This window comes from Sturnus vulgaris, chromosome 1 (assembly GCF_052056855.1).
Source record: "Sturnus vulgaris isolate bStuVul1 chromosome 1, bStuVul1.hap1, whole genome shotgun sequence".
Lineage (NCBI taxonomy): Eukaryota > Metazoa > Chordata > Aves > Passeriformes > Sturnidae > Sturnus > Sturnus vulgaris.
In genome coordinates, this window is record NC_142243.1 from 94,584,669 (window position 1) to 94,600,994 (window position 16,326).

At 35.2% G+C, this 16,326-nt stretch overlaps 1 long non-coding RNA gene across 1 annotated transcript in view; it reads right to left on the reverse strand.

Moving 5' to 3' along the window:
- Positions 1-201: 201 nt before the first annotated feature.
- The window catches only part of LOC148225360 (uncharacterized), a 170,229-nt gene continuing 154,104 nt past the window's right edge, over positions 202-16,326 (reverse strand). Inside the window, exon 4 of the long non-coding RNA XR_015806251.1 lies at positions 202-3,309. This is a non-coding gene — a long non-coding RNA (uncharacterized LOC148225360). The remainder of the gene's footprint in view (positions 3,310-16,326) is intronic.

Sequence of the window (16,326 nt, forward strand, 5' to 3'; positions counted from 1 at the left end):
TCTGGTTTAGTATAGTAACAATGTGTGATAATGAAAATAACCTTCAGAATTTTCCAATACTCATTTCAGAAATCCATTTATGACAATGAGATATATTTTTATGATACTATTGTTGTCATTTTTGTTATTAGTATTACTGTTATTCTTCAGTGCTTCCTAATGATCCTGTTTATAGAAATGAAAACAGTGAGACTTATGCAATTAAATTTGAGAAATTTATTATGATGAAAGCCTTTCCAGCTAGCATTGCTAGCATCCCTTTAGCTAACTGCATTTCTCCATTACACTTTGTTTACATGAATAGTTTTATATATTTATTGTCAGTTTAGGTGTTAGTAAAAACTCAGCTTCCTTCATCTCTTGCATCTCTTGATGTATCTTGATGCATCTAGTTATCATGAAGATAACTAGTAGATCACCTCAGCTTGCAAAACCTTTTCATGGCCCTGGAAAAGTCTGAAAACCCTTGTGTTTCCGACACTGCATTTAAACTTATTTCTGTTATTCTGATCACTGTGGATAACAACAGTATCACAGAGAAAGAATTAAAAACACCTGTAGAAGATCCAGCACTAAGTGCTACAACAATTATTTCTCAAATTGGAGTTTAGACATTAGTTTATAGCAATTCTTACTTCAGTTTCACTAAAAACTTCTTCTGAATAAAAAAAATGTAGCATACTCCTTGAACTGGGATAGTGTCTGAGTACTCCAATTAAATCACTATGTGATTGTAAATAAACCTATTATGAGCTCTGGTTTAGATGTCCTCAGTGCTGATCAACAAACCTCGGAATGCACAGACATACACAAAGTACAAGGCAAAGCAGGGCAAAGTAGAACCCTATGTAATGCCTAGAAGAGTAGGTTTTAGTAATGTATTTCTACTCAAGACGCCTTTTATAGAATTTCACCTCAAAGTTTTTGCTTAACATTCTGCTTTTTCACAAAAGAGATACAAAGAGAAGTTTGTTGAAGAGCAAACACATTTATCATGAGAAATTTTTCCATATTGTAGACTGGTTTATTTCACCTTACCTATCCCGTGGAAAACTCCATGGAGTGAAAAATCAGTGAGTAAATCCGTGCTAAGGTTGATGAACTTAGGGCTCAGTCCATAGGAGACTGACACTCAATGGAAATAAGAAATTTCTCCTCCGTGAAAAGTTCCTCATAGACTTAAATGGTATTTTTAATTTTTTTAAAATTATTTATGTCAGTCTAGAACCATTTCAAATAACCCAGTTTGTTTCAGAGACTTGATAAAAACCAATAATGAGCACTTACAATATCTAGGGTTATGCTCAATACAATACCTTGCTTATAGCTTATCGTAGCCTTAAATTCCCACTGGGACTGCTCTGCTCTTGTCAGCTCGTAACTCTGGTGTTCTTCAACATTTTTTTTCTATGAGGCTTTTTTAATTGTAAATAACTCTACAAATGATAAACAAGAGAAGACAGGTACCAGGGTGTCAGCAGTGGTACTGCTGATGTGCTGTACTGCTTCCTGATGAGAGGTGGGTACAGAAGAGGGATCCTGGGGTGTGCTGCTGACCACAGGCTGCCCCAGGTGTCCTCTGCTTCTCTCTTCTGCCTGCCCCAGGAGAAATTGGTGTTCACCCAGCCCTCCTTGGAGCCAGTCTGGGGGCCAGACAAGATGCCAAGAAGAGAGAAAGGAATATTTTTCTGTGAGCTTACTCCACTGAGCCATCCCTCTGGGGAGTTAGAAGTGTACCATTGCCAGGACACGAGAGTAGACAGACACATAGCCAGGGCCAGAAGGAAAAGCAGGGAAGAGGGAAGACTGCTCTGTCTGGTGGCAGTTAGCTGTCAGATCAGATTAGCTGTATCATAAAACAGTGTATTATGGCACAGCTCCAACATAAACCCAAGGCTGCAGCACTTGAGTGGGATGAGGAAGCTTATTTGTGTGCTCCCACATTCGAGACATGATTCCACTGTGCAGTGGATTAGTGAGCTGATCTATGTAAAAAGAAGTATAAAGCAAATGAAAAAAAAACAAAACCACAAAACCCAACCAAACATACAAAAAGAATTATTATTTTGAACATTTTGGGTTTTGATCTATTTTTCAACCACTTCATGCAGTATCATCATACCACAAGGGAAGAGAAAATGGGAATAGGGTTGTCTTCAACCAGTGCTGACACCTGAAATCCATTACTGTAAAAAAAGTCTGAGTACATCTGCCCTTATAACTAAACAGCAGTTAAGTTCCCTGATTAGGAGTGTCAATCATGCAACAGTGAGTTTATTTCTGTGGTGATTATTACATCTAGGAATAGTTAACTTTATCTAAAATTATACTACAATTGAAAAGCAATTCATGAAATGGACTGGAATTTTTAAATTGAAAATCACTTCTAAAACGATTTCAGTTGCGGACAAACTATTTGTATGAACAGTAATGGATACTGACTGAATTTCCTTAATTTGCCAACTAAATGATAGTTACCTGTATGGATACACTATAACTCAATGGCACAGATATCATTCTATAATTTATAATAAATCATATGATGTGAAAGACAACATTACGAGTTAACTAAAATAATTGCCTAAGCTATTTTAAAATATCATCTGATTTCATACCATTGAAAGAATCCACTTTTTTTTATTTCTTATTTTCCCTTTGATTTTAATAATTAAGATCCAAAATTAGTCTAAAATTAACTGTTTTGCAAATATATAAAAATGTCATAAACAATGCATTTGTCTTAAAAATGGAAGTATAATATCTTAAAATAAAAAAAATAAGCAAAGAATATGTTGGAATATTTTTGTAATGCTAATACACACAAGGTTTAACAAAGGACTTAATGACCATTTTATCCCAGTTATGTGGTTTTGAGACACCAAAAAACCCCACCAGAAAATATCATTTCCCCCAAATTTTTACAGCTGCTTGGAACAGTGTCTAGAAGTTCTTCCACTGTTATTTCTTGAGCTTTCAAAATATGTGGTTATTTTCTCCTTCTGTTCCTGCTCAACTATTCCACTTTTGAAAACGCCCAGCCTCTCTTGTTGTCACTTCAGTTCCAGTGGTTTTCTCTCCATTAATGCAATTTTCTATATCCCAAATCTTCATTTCCCCCTGTTCATCCCCCCTGTGAAATAGTTTTATTTTCCTTCTCCTTTTGCAAATAGTACACATCAAGTGTTCATTCCTCTGTTTTAGCTTTTCAAATTCCCTCAGACGTAGCTGGATGTCCTTCCTCACCTGCATCTGCTCAGTATGGAATTGATGCTGTTCACACAGCAAGGCCACGGAGGGTCAATGGTATTCCTGCCTGGAACCACAAGGAAAGACAGACATCAACTGTGATGAACATGAACTTCTGGGAAAAAACTTCCTTTTCAAAGAAGCAAAAGGACAGAGAGAGCTCTGCATTTTTCTGTCAAAAGGAAGGAGAAAGAACCAATTTCTGGCTAAGAGTGAATGGCAGAGAGCAGACAATATAAGGTATCTTTTCCATGTTAAATATTCCTCATGTAGATATTGAGGAAAGGTGGAAAACACCCAACTCAGGAACAGTGAGCTGTGAAACTCCTTTTCTGAATTTTTCTTTTGTCAAATTAGCCTCTTGTACCTTTGTTTTTAAGGGTTTGTAATACAGTGTATTAAAAATTAGTAGGGAAGCTTTGTGTAGTCAGCATACAGATGCTTGTATTTTTATTCTAAACCATGTTTTAATTCTAATCATATTTTAGATCCACGATGGTGTATACACATATATATTTTCAGGTAAAGATCAACAGCTATACCTGATGCAAAAAAATCCAAGGCCAATATATAGCATAGAAATGGACCAATCAAATGTTTTAAAGCAAGTTACATTTAACACACGTGTTGTGAGCAAGTATGAAAGATTCTGATATTCAAACCAATTTCTGTTGAATATTGTTGAATCATATTCACAAATATTTCTTGTTAGGATCACAGAGTTAAAATGTATCATTGTGACCCCTTTCCAGAAGACATTTTATGCTATTGTATAATATAATATATTGCACCATCCAAAGTATAAATAAACAAACAATATTTGTTATGCTAGTCACAATGCTAATGCATAATAGTCCCCACTTTTCAATTTCCTGATTATTACTTTTCCAATTTATCTAATCTTTAAATCAAAGGTGAATTCTTTGCTGAGCATCCACCCTCTCATATTTTATTTAACTTCACCCTTGTTTCTGCTTTGTGTCTGCCAGCTAGTGCAGTTTCATTTCACTTCAATACGTTTTCTGTCTCAAAAAAAAAAAATTAAAAGAAAAAGAAAAAGTTGATAGATATAAAGAAAGAGAGAGAGAGAGAGAGAGAAAGAGTGTAGACAAAAAATAAGAGAGAGAGAAAAAACTTGCAGCGGACAAAATATATCAATTAAAAATTAGGTTAAAAATAGTCTTTCATGTGCAGTGCATGTCCCTGAGCTAGATTAACATTGTTGTGAGCATGTTGCACTAGTCAGTTCATTGCCTGAGGAAAGTTTGCAGGCAAAATTCATCTGCACAGCCAGCACACTTGAAAGACTCAGGCACAGGGCTGTGTTCATGGTCTGGCAACAACAAAACACCTGCTTGAAGTAGAGACAGAATAGCAAGCTGGATGGAGTTCAAAAGAATTAAATGATAATCACACCCTGATTAACAGAAAAGTGAATTACTGTAGTCCTTTGTCAATTGCCGGTTTATTTGCATACTATCTTGCAATGCCCAACAGGTTAGAACTTTTTAGTTACACGTGGTCAAACATTAAAAAATGGAAGGAAAAAACTTTATGCCTGTGTAACTCAGACACATTGCATGCATATTGTGTATGTTACATCTTCTTAATGCTATCTAGTCTGATGTTGGCAAGTGCACAGATAAATCCACCCACTGTCTTTCCTCCTTTTCCCATTCCCCCACCTAACAAATATACCAGGGAAACGAGAAACACAGCCTATAATTTGGTTTGGCACAAGTTTTTTTGGTGTATTTGACAGCAAACAACTGTATATTAAACCAATTTGTTTCAGCAGATGAAAGTGAGTAATTTTTGATTCAGTCCATTAGAGCTGCTCTTGGCTATGTGAGCTTTTGGAGGTTTATCAGCAAAAAAAACCCTGTAACAAACTACAATGCCAGAACATAAAACATGGAATGTACTACCTTAATTTCATACTGGATGCCTTTTGTTTCATAATTGAGTTTTCTGTGCATACCCTGGGTTTTATTTTAGATTAGTTTCAAAACTGAATGTTGTCATGATAAAATGAGCACTTCTGTATTCATATCTTTACATTGCTAATAAGGTAGTGAGGCATGTCAAAATGGAAATAGAAAACATAATAAAGCCAAATTAATACTGTTGCTTGTTGTTTTCCTTTATATTATAAATTTACACTTGCTTCATAGGTATTTATAGAAAAATATCTTATTTTGCTGGAGCATAAGGAAAGTCCTGCTAGACCCCATCTTTCGTTTATTCAAAGAACAGGCAAAGCACAGATTGCCACTTTCCCTGGCAGTGTCACTCCTTAGTAGGAAAGAGTATGAGAGGAAGTGACCTCATGGGATCATTTCCTTACTGTAGTTGAGATATCAAATATGTCATGGCAAATATGTCACTTGTCTAGCTTGTTCTAAAAAAGATTTAAAGCTTAAGACTCTAGCCATTAGTTTTTTATACTTTGAAAACCCTACCTACATCTCAGTTATTCCAGTTTGAATGTAAGAATGCCTTCCATTGCACAGATGACTTCTTATGTTGCTTATCTTGGTCAAGGAAAAGAGATTAAGCAGTTTCTCCGTTCAACAATCTTCCATTTATTAGAAAATTAGAGATTTATCTCCACTTTCTTTTGCAGCTTGATGAAGACTAGGAACTTCAGCCTCCTCCCATTAATAATGCTTCCTCAGTCTCTAAATTCCTTATTAGTTTCCTGCACATGACGTCCAGCTGGTCCTCTCAGGGTTTAGAAGTTATACAGCAGGAGGATGGTTTTATGTTCTTACAAGTCTCTTCTTCCCTTTTCTTGTTTAGCAAGAATACTGAATTTAGACTAATATTTGTCCTGTGACACCAAATGTCTTTCTGCAAAATTTTCATAGGACTGGTTTTCTCCCCATAATGGTTTTACAGTGGATAACTATCTCCCATGTTCGATAAATATTAATCTATTCTCTCTTTGTTATGAGCAGTTTTTCTAGTGTTTTGTGACAATTTTACATTGTCTTCCTGTCCTCTGAAGATCTTGTGGTTGTGTTGCTTGCCACTCACTTAATAAACATTCCATCATCTATGTCACAAAAGGAAATCATGAACAGGACAATAACAGATGATGTGTTTGATTTTATCAGTGAACCATAATCTTTTCTATCTTTTCTTTCCTGATACTGTAGCATTTTTTTTAAAAACATATCTTTCTACATGGCTTAGGAAAATGCCATGTGCACAATGTTAAAAGAGTTCTATTTTAAAAATATATCTACAGCTTGTGCTTTGTCCACAGGGCCTACTACTCTGTAATAGAAGGAAATCATTTGCTATTGACAAATCCATACTGGCTGATAGTCAGTTTTCCATTACTTTCCAGGTTACAAATATTTGTTGGATCTTTTTTTGGTTCTGTAGTTTTCTGAGCACTGAAATTAAACCGGTTGATCTGTAATTCTCTTGTACCTCCTTTTAGAATTCCTATCCCATTTTAGAGATGAGCAATCCATCTGCACTGTTCCAGTCTTCAGTATAATTCCCACCCTCTGTGTTCTCAGAGATCATTGCCAACAGCTCTTAAGTCACTGTAGTACTCTCAGTAATTCAGGATGAGGTGCATGGTCCTCACGTGCTAAAGTATCTTCTGAACAACTTAATTGGCAAGTGCTCCTGGAGAACATGGACAAGTGAATGGAACAGGAAAAGGAAGGCAAAGATGAATGTCACACTTGATGACTACTAAAATGCACAGATTGCTCAGGCTTTAGAATTTGTGAAGGTGTGTTGTTAAGGAAAGGTTGTGGGGAAGAGATATGAATAAAATGTTAATGCCTCCTTTCCAAAAACCATTATTGTAACTCTGCCATTATTTACTATCATTAAATGTCATTTGATTTGATGTCATTACGAAAGTTTTAAATCATAGGTTGAAGGAGAATACAGATGTGTCTACAAATCTATGTTGCCTGAGTGACAAGCTGACCAAAGGAAAGGGTGCTTGTAAATACCTAGTAGATATGTCAGTGCTGTTTTGTTGATTATAGAGAACTGTGTTTTAAAAATTAGCATATGAGGCCATTTTAAAATCAATGGTGTTGCACTATGACATCGACTTCCAGACCAGCCACCTATCTGTGCCATATCACATTGGCTCTCCAATAGGCTGAAAAATCACCAGATATCTATCTATTGTCTTCATATTGGCATTCTAGATTGTATTTATCAAAGAAAATTTTATTACATTTCACATTTTGAGATGAATGCACAAAAAATAGTTTTTAAAGTTACAAAAGTTACACTTATGCATCCTTTGTGTAATTCTCTATAGCTCATGAACTGTTATTTCATTTTTGGGAACTCAAGTCACAATTTTCATCAGCTTTGGTGCATTTTCCACAAGCTTTCTACAATTTTTGAAACAAAATAAAAGAGAATGTGCTTTTAAAGTAAGACATGGCTTGAATGCCTGTTCCTGATTAGCTCCAAAATAAAATTTTCCCCTGCCTTTATCAATTCACCTTATTAGTATTGCTTTCCTTGTCCTTATTTTGGAACTTATGGAGCAATGGACTTTCAGGCAATCAAATGTGTCTAAAATTGGTTATATTTATTGGTGACAACTTTTTTAATGAAATGCAGTACTGGAATACCTATGTGCAAAAATATGTCTTGTGAAAAAAAGCTTCTCTTTCTTTGTAGCCTCTTTTGGGAGCTGAACTGTTGCTACAGCACATCCCTGTTGTCCCTCTATGTTTTTTGACATAACATTTTTGCTCAATCCTTGCTAACCTGTTCAAGGCCAGGTTAGATGGGGCCCTGAGCAACATGATCCAATGGCTGGCATGTCTGCCCATGGCAGGGGGTTGGAATTAGATGATCTTTAAGGTCCCTCCCAACCCAACCCAACCCAACCCAACCCAACCCAACCCAACCCAACCCATTCTATGATTCTGTAATAACTACTAATAGCCTCACAAAACCTGATAGCAGAAAATTCTGGAGCACCCGTGGCTACTGTTTGGCTTCTAATTAATACTGCCATCACTATTACAACAGGCACTATTGCCAAGCTTTGCAAAACCTAGAGAAAAAGAAGAAAACTGTAGACACTGTGGTGTTCACTCTCCCTTGTAGTCATCCCTCTGTATTGTTTCCAGATTGCTTTCCTGGCCTGATTTATTTCCAGTAAATATTAAAACTCAAGTATTCAGGTGTGATGGCTTGCTTTGTAACATCTATTATTGGATTTTACTTGGAGCTGTGGCTGTGTTTATTCAAATGGGTTGAAATTATCCTAATGGATGTGACCTCTACTACTGGCATTATCAGATTCCTGTGTACACTACTTTTCCATCACTTGAAGCAAGTAATACTTGTTTCCCTTGCCTTAAAAAGGTTTTGATTTACAACCAGGCAGTCTTTTGCAGACATGATGGGTTTGCAGTACAATATCTGGATAATGTAATTTTTTATTAAATGGCTTGGCTGAGAGCACGGTGGAATGATTCAAACAGGGAAAGCTGAAAATGAAGTTTTCAACAGAACAGCTTTTCCTCAGCTCTGTAAAAGACTCATATGTGGATCATACAAAACATTACCTTGCCCTTGTTATTTAAAAAACTGTTTCTGCTTATTCCAGATTTCACCTGTATTCTGCTGCTTAATTTCTGCATTTGACTTGTGGAGGGAGTGATAGTCTAACCATGAAAACTCAGATGCTCAAGCCACTTGTCATGTGTATTGTCCAGACTGCACAGCTGATTTGTTCATTTTTGCACCTGAATTATATTTATTTACTATTAGACTTCTCTTTTAGACATCCTAATTGTGAACTTACTTCTTGTTCCATGAATGGACAAATTAGTCCCTGGTGTAGCAATACCTACAGTAAGAAGGGGAGAGCTCCTCTGAAGATCTTTACTCAGCCTGAGTTTGTAGATATCTGTGTACTGCCTTGTCAAGTTGAAGTGCAAGATCAATTTCATAGAGTCCAAAGTGAGTTTTGTCCACACTTTTGATGAGCCAGGACCATTTTTTTCCAAGATCCTTGCCCAGAAACACAGATGCAGAGGCTTGTATGGATAGTGGAATAACAAGGAAACAGGAGTTATCAAGAGGCTCTTCTGGGAATGCAAAGTCTGACTGGGAGATGAAATTCTGCTATCTTCTGCATCATGCCAGAGGCCACAGCACAAGCCTCCTGCTGCCACAGCAAATATTCCACCATGTCAGCCATACATGGCTTACATGGAAATGCTGGATTACTGTAGCTACAAAAACACAGAGCCTGAATTTCTCTGACTTAATGTAGACACTTGCCTCATCTGAGTCCAGTCTGACAACTCATTTATTTAATGCCCCAGCTGTGCCCCCTAACACAGAAAGACTTGAAATGGTCTTACTCATTCTTTTGGAGTAACACCAGAAGAGAAAAAATAAAGATCTTCACTTTTGAGTGACTCGTAGTTCTATCTGAGTACAGGTTAATTTTTTTTACAATATGACCCAATCTTCTTCCTCAGCAGATATTTAATGTAACCAGTATTCAAATCTGTATGTTGGACTCCTGTTGGTTTATTAGCCAAAAAAAAAAAGTATTTTGTTGCTATCTCAGCATGCATAGAAGGATCAGAATTATGATTGTGATACCTATGAAAATACATAGAGGTGTTTAAGACAGCCTACAGCAGTTTGAGTATTAATGGAGTATAATTGCATGTTAATTCAGCATTATTTCTGAGCTCTAGCATGGACATGAATCCAGTTCCATATCAATCCATTCATTTGCTCTCTAAGTCCAAAAGATTCCCCTTTTTTCCTTCCTGCATCTGCTTTTCTAGTTAAAGATAATTCCTGTCAAAATTTCTGTATTTCAGAAGGGTATCTGTAAAAACAAATGCAAGATTTGAGGATACCTAGTTCAGCAAAGATCACACTCAGGTTTTTCTAACCAATTACAGATTTTTTTGATTAATTTTTTAAAATTAGAATTGTAAGCAAGGCATTTCCAGGTATTTTAGAGCTAATGCTGTATATATTTTGGTAATAATACGCTTTTGGAAACAGAGTTATTCCAATAATGGAGAAATTAATGACAAATTTATATATTCATTATAAATCCTCGTGTGAAAATTATTCACATGAATGAAGAAAATACGCTCGTTTTATTAATTTTGTTATATTCAAATTAAATTTACATTGTGAAACTTCCTCTATTTATGCCATGACTGAATTTTGACCTTTTCATGTGAAAACATTGTAGCAGTCCAAGTAACCATAGGAATTTCCTGTCATCACATAGCAATTAAATACAAATGGTACTGTGGAAATTTGTTCTTAGCATGATCATATTTATATGAATCCAAGAATCAAAATTTTGTCAGTACTCATTCATACTATTTTTTTAGCTATGTCTTTACACCTGAGCAAAGAATAAACACTTTTAACTAACCAATTAGCAAAAAGCCCTCTTTTTATCATTTTCTTTTCATTTTTGTTGGGGATTTTTTGACAAATGTAGTACATAAGAGCTATGCAGTCAGGTTTTCAGTTCTAAGAGACTGGGCAGCGTGAGTTCATCCTTGACACTTGTAATTCTAGACATGCAAAAGCTCTTAAGTTAACAACCAAAATGAATCAAGGTAGCACGACTGCAGTAGCTCACAGATGTAATATTTCATAAGGAAACTAATTGTTCTTCATTCTAATTTCTGTAGAAGAAAATAGGCTTAAGAAATGCAGGCAGTAGCACCAGATGATCATAAAAAAAAAAAAAAAAAAGAGTAAAGTGAAAAGGAAATTTTTCCTTCAGATCAATCAGTGCACTTGGCAACCCATGCAATAAACAAGAAAAGCTGTAAAGAATGAGTATCACTCCTGCCAGGAAAAGTAGTGCTTTGTAGTAACAGCTAGAAAAAGTGCCTTGCTGTTAGTCCTACAGCAGAGGGAATTTTATATTAATTTGTTTCACAGCTAATATTCAGACAGTTGAAAAAGATGCCACTTGACCACCAGCACATACCTTTTACTTAAAAAAAGACATTGAAAAGGAAACTAATTAATCACCTTTTTTCCTAAAGGTACTAAATTGAACAACAACAATGAAAATAGAAGTAAGCTAACCTCGTTCTTCTGGGATTAATAGAAATAAATAATTAACTTATTTTTTCTTTTTTTTTTTTTCCTATTTCAAATGTTACCTACCTATTTCCTCAAGAGGTTTGCACAGTCTATTTTCCTATCTTCACTTTCATTTTATTTGACTTTAGGAAGCACTAACCAGTCTAGGAAGGAAACCTTTTAAAAGGGATATTTATACTCAAACTTCAGAGGATAAAGACAATAGAAAGTGCAAAAATCAACTGAAATATTTTCAGAAATAATTTAATTCTCATGTCACTGCTGACTGACAGCTCTAATAAATTCCTACATTTTAAGCAGACTTACATTTCACATGCATTTGCTCTCCACTGCTGAGCAGAGTGGAACATCTATTGTCAAATGCATAAAATAACATTAGGAATGCAAACTTAATGTAGCCAATGGTAATGTGTTATTTAAAACTTATGAGCCTGAATAAGGGCTTATTTTCTCTAAATTGAAATTTATAGTTTCATTTTAAAGTACTAACTTGAATATTGATGGGCTTCAGGCATGCTGTTATAAAATGGGAAAGAAAAACAAAGCAAGTAACTATGAGGCATAAAGCTGCTATTATGGTAATATATGGAAACTTATATAAAAAGTGGATCCTAGTTACCTGTACTAATAGCAAAAAAACATACAGTAGAATTTGTGCAACTGGTATAGGGAAGTCATACTTTCCTGCAATATATGTCAAATCTAGGTTTAGAATCACAATACTTAAACACAGATGGCTAGAGAACTGTTTTGAAATAGCACCAGAAAGCAGGTGACAGTTTCATCTCTCCCTTTAAAGTTTTTTCTTGGAATTTTTTTCTCCAGTTCCACTCTGATCAGTGAAAATAAAGAACAAAGACAGTGTTTTTCAGTTGCTTTTTGGCTGCAGATTTTCTGGACACTAGATGGTTATACTTTACATGGCTATCCGAAACCTAACAAATCTCCTTCAATTTCAAAATAAAAATACCTCTCTACCATATCTTGATTTTGCAGATATTCTAAATCACTGAAGTTTTTTCCACCTCATCTGTTCAAATATATTATTGAGCCATATATATACTTCAGAAACAATGCACTATAGTTCAGAGTTTACAAAAAATACCAATTTGAAACTCTACTGCACTTGTCATCTCTTGATGCAAATATTTTACAAAGTAGTAAATAGTTTACAAAATACCCCTGGAAGAAGTGTTTATGATTCAAAAATTTTATGATGATTAAGAAAATTATGTTAGGAATTACTAATTTTTCTAAAAATCATAGGTATTTGTCAATTGCTGAATTAAGAAAGGAATTCAGTCTCCCAAATCAAATGCTTGTAATTCAGTCGTGCAGGTAGGATTTTGCACATTAAAAATTCCAATCTCCATAGATCAAAAGAGGCAGATTTCATTAAATACAGGTAAGTGCTCAGGAGAGAAGCATATTTTTAAACAACCCAGGCCAAACAATGCCAGTCATAGAACGACAGAATGGTTTGGGTTGGTCGAGGCCTTAGAGATCATCCCATTGCCATGAGCAGGGACACCTTCCACAATCCCAGGCTGCTCAGGGCCCCATCCAACCTGGCCCTGAACACTTCCAAGGGTCGGGCATCCAAAGCTTCTCTCGGCAACCTGTTTCAGTGCCTCACCTCTACAATAAATAATTTTTCTCTAGAATGAAGTCCATTCTTTAATTATGATTAAGGTTTAGCTAGGCACTAGGGCTGTTGTGCTTGTATGCCTGCTCAGTTCACTTGAATCATTAATCTGTCACATGTATAGTTGAGATGACATATTGGGTTTTGACTTGGGGTCTATTTGAAACTTGGTGATAAGTGGAACATTTGTAATTAATTATTCTACTGCTACAGAAACCCAGGTGGTAATTTTTTGTCATTCTTAAAATTCCTCAAGGCAGCTCTTGCTGTTTCACATCTGATTATTACACTTAAATGTGTTGATTATCAGTGTGAGTGGAATGTCCCAAAGGCTGCTCTCTGTGATTTCTGTTGCAGAAGTGATCAAACTGTACACAGATAAGACATTAGAAACTAAATCTTCAATGAAAGCTGTTGTTGTGTGAACAGCATCTACAACAGCCCTTTCCATGCAGTTAACATATTTAAGACGTTCTGTTATGTAGTTAAAACTATATGCAAATTTACGATTGTAGCTAGATAAATAAAAACAATAATTTGAGGTACTCTCCCAATCCAGCCAAAGAGGCTGCTGTAAGAACCCTTGTAATGGAAAGCCCTTTTGCCACAGGACAGCTATCGAACATACTGCTTAACAGATTTCGTTCCTTATATGAGTATTACCCTGTATCAGGGTTTATAATTTACTACCTGTAATCTACTATTCTAGTAACACACATTAAAGAAAGAAGGTATATTAATATTTTTTAAAAATATACTTTATTGGTGCACAGAAATTCCTTAACTAAAGTAACGATTCTAGTAACACACATTAAAGAAAGAAGGTATATTAATATTTTTTAAAAATATACTTTATTGGTGCACAGAAATTCCTTAACTAAAGTAACTTAGAGACAATAAGAGTTGCCATATATTTCCTTAGTGCACAGCACAGATTCAAATTATTTTTCTGGTTTAAAATAAGATTTTACCAAATGTGAAACCTAAACCACCTAAGTCTGCCCTATTAGTGGTCAAATTTATTCCATCTAATGGTAATGTAAACTGTTCCTTATCATTAAACTATTTTTAGAAATTATTCTCAAATTATTTTAGAAGTATTTCACAAAAGGAAAAGCTTGTGTGGTAATTTAATGCCTCTGAAAATTCTGAAAAATCCTTAATTTTCAGACATATCCTTTACAACCTCTAGATGTCAAATCTATTAAGTTCTGCTCAAAATATATATTTGTCCTCAGTGATCACACTTAAAAAGAGAAAAATACAGGCAGAAGGATACTCCAAGAAAATATATGCTCAGGAAGGTAGTGATGACTGGCTATTATTTTCATGACTTAGACCTACTCCAAAAATTGCAGACTACATCCAGTCTCCTGCCTTGCTCAACTGAGCACCTTCCAGGAAGTTATCAGCCAGTGGCTAGGGTAAGTTACTATATTAATTTTTGGTCCTCCAAATCAATTAATTAGGTTCCTATCTGGAGGGTAGAGAGAACATTGTTTTTTAAAATGTTATTTTTATTTTCTGAAGAATAGAAGGTTCCAGGAAGATTTTATTGCTACAGTTCAAAGTATGAAGTAGACATGTAAGATTGAGAGAGACTTTCTACCAAAGCCTTCTTTCTACCAAGATCTTGAAAAAGGGCAATAGTTTTAAACTGAAAGAGGGTAGACTGGACATAAGTAACAATTTTTCTTATGAAGGTGTGAAGACACTGGATCAGGTTGCCCAGAGAAGTTGTGAATGCCTCATTTTTTGAGGTATTTGAAGTCAGGTTGGCTCTGAGTAACCTGGTCTAGCAGAAGGTGTCCCATGGCAGGGGGTTAGACCAGATGGCCATGAAAGGTTATTCCAACCCAAACCATTCTATGATTCCATGAATTTTTTGTGTGATTTTATAATTTCAAAAATGGCATGGAAATATCGGGTTCACTATTAACAGACAGTACAAATACAAGTGCTTGTCTTCTCTCTCATAGTTCTACAGAGTCTTCACAGATACAGAAAGTTCCAGAGCTCTAAGGGGCCAGTCTAGTAAACAGACAGAACCTGGCTGTGTCTAGTTTGTAGGAAAAAATACTTTTTGATATGCATTTGCCAGAGTGTGGTAGAAAATAGTAGAAAATTGTTGAAAGGGTCTAAGAATTGCATGAAATAATTAGAGTTTATTGTTACTTTTCAACTGAAGCATTTTAACACCATGATATGTCTAATTTTTGGCCTACTTTAACCTAAGTTTGATAGCAAATGTGATGTCATCACTTAGCTTTGGTTAGCATTGATCTGACGGCTATTGCTGCGAAATTTTCATCACTCAAACTGTATCTGATAGAATTCAGTAGAAAATACCTTTCTAGAGCTTATTTTCAGGTGAGATGTCTAATAGTTTTTGTTTCTGTCTACCCTTTCTAGATTGCAATTTTTTATTAGGGGTGCACAGGCATTGTCAGAAACTCTGAAATTTTGCAATGATCTCCAGAAGCACAGGAAATTGTCTGCTATCACCTTGACTTGGTCCCTGCTTACTTAGTTTCAAAAACCAGAATTCAGTCTGGCTTCAAAGCCAGTACTTCCTCCATTTTTGATGCAGAACATCTATTAAAGTTCCACTAGCAATCTGATTCTTAGATCTTGAAGAGCATAGCTCACTTGTGCTGCAGTATGTGAGAAATGTTTGGTTCTAATACAGAGACAGATTCAAGAAATACAAACAGATTCTAGGTGGGAATACAAATCTCACTAAAATTTGCAGCATTTTCAATTATTAATGATAGTTCATTTATAACTAAAAAAATAAAGAAAATCTCTTTGATAAACTCTTTCGAAAAATATATTTTTTAAATGAAAAAATGCATGTAATACATCATAACAATGAATTTTAAAGAAGTATTGGCTTATGCTAGGCCAATGGAAAGCAAGCTAACTTCAATACATAGTAATTGTGATTTGTGTAGTTGGCTTCTTTCATGATCTATTGAAATATTTATAGTGGACAGAGAAAAGAGGCAGTCACAACTGCAAATTCCTGCAGCTGGGGAGATCTCTGTCACTGCGGGCTTCACTGAGACAGCTCTGTCCTAATTTCATCTGACTTTGAATATGTGCAAATCACAAGAAAATGTGAACTGACTACAGACTGAGAAAATCAACAAAGACAGAAAATAATTTCAGAACATAGTGTTATCAATATTTTACTTAGTCAGGATTAAAAAAATTCTTCAGAAATTGACAACCCTAATTTCAAGAAATTTATACAATTTCTTTAAAGCAGTGATGAATAAAGAAAATCTATGTAGAAAGAAAGGTTGTTGTTTTTTCAT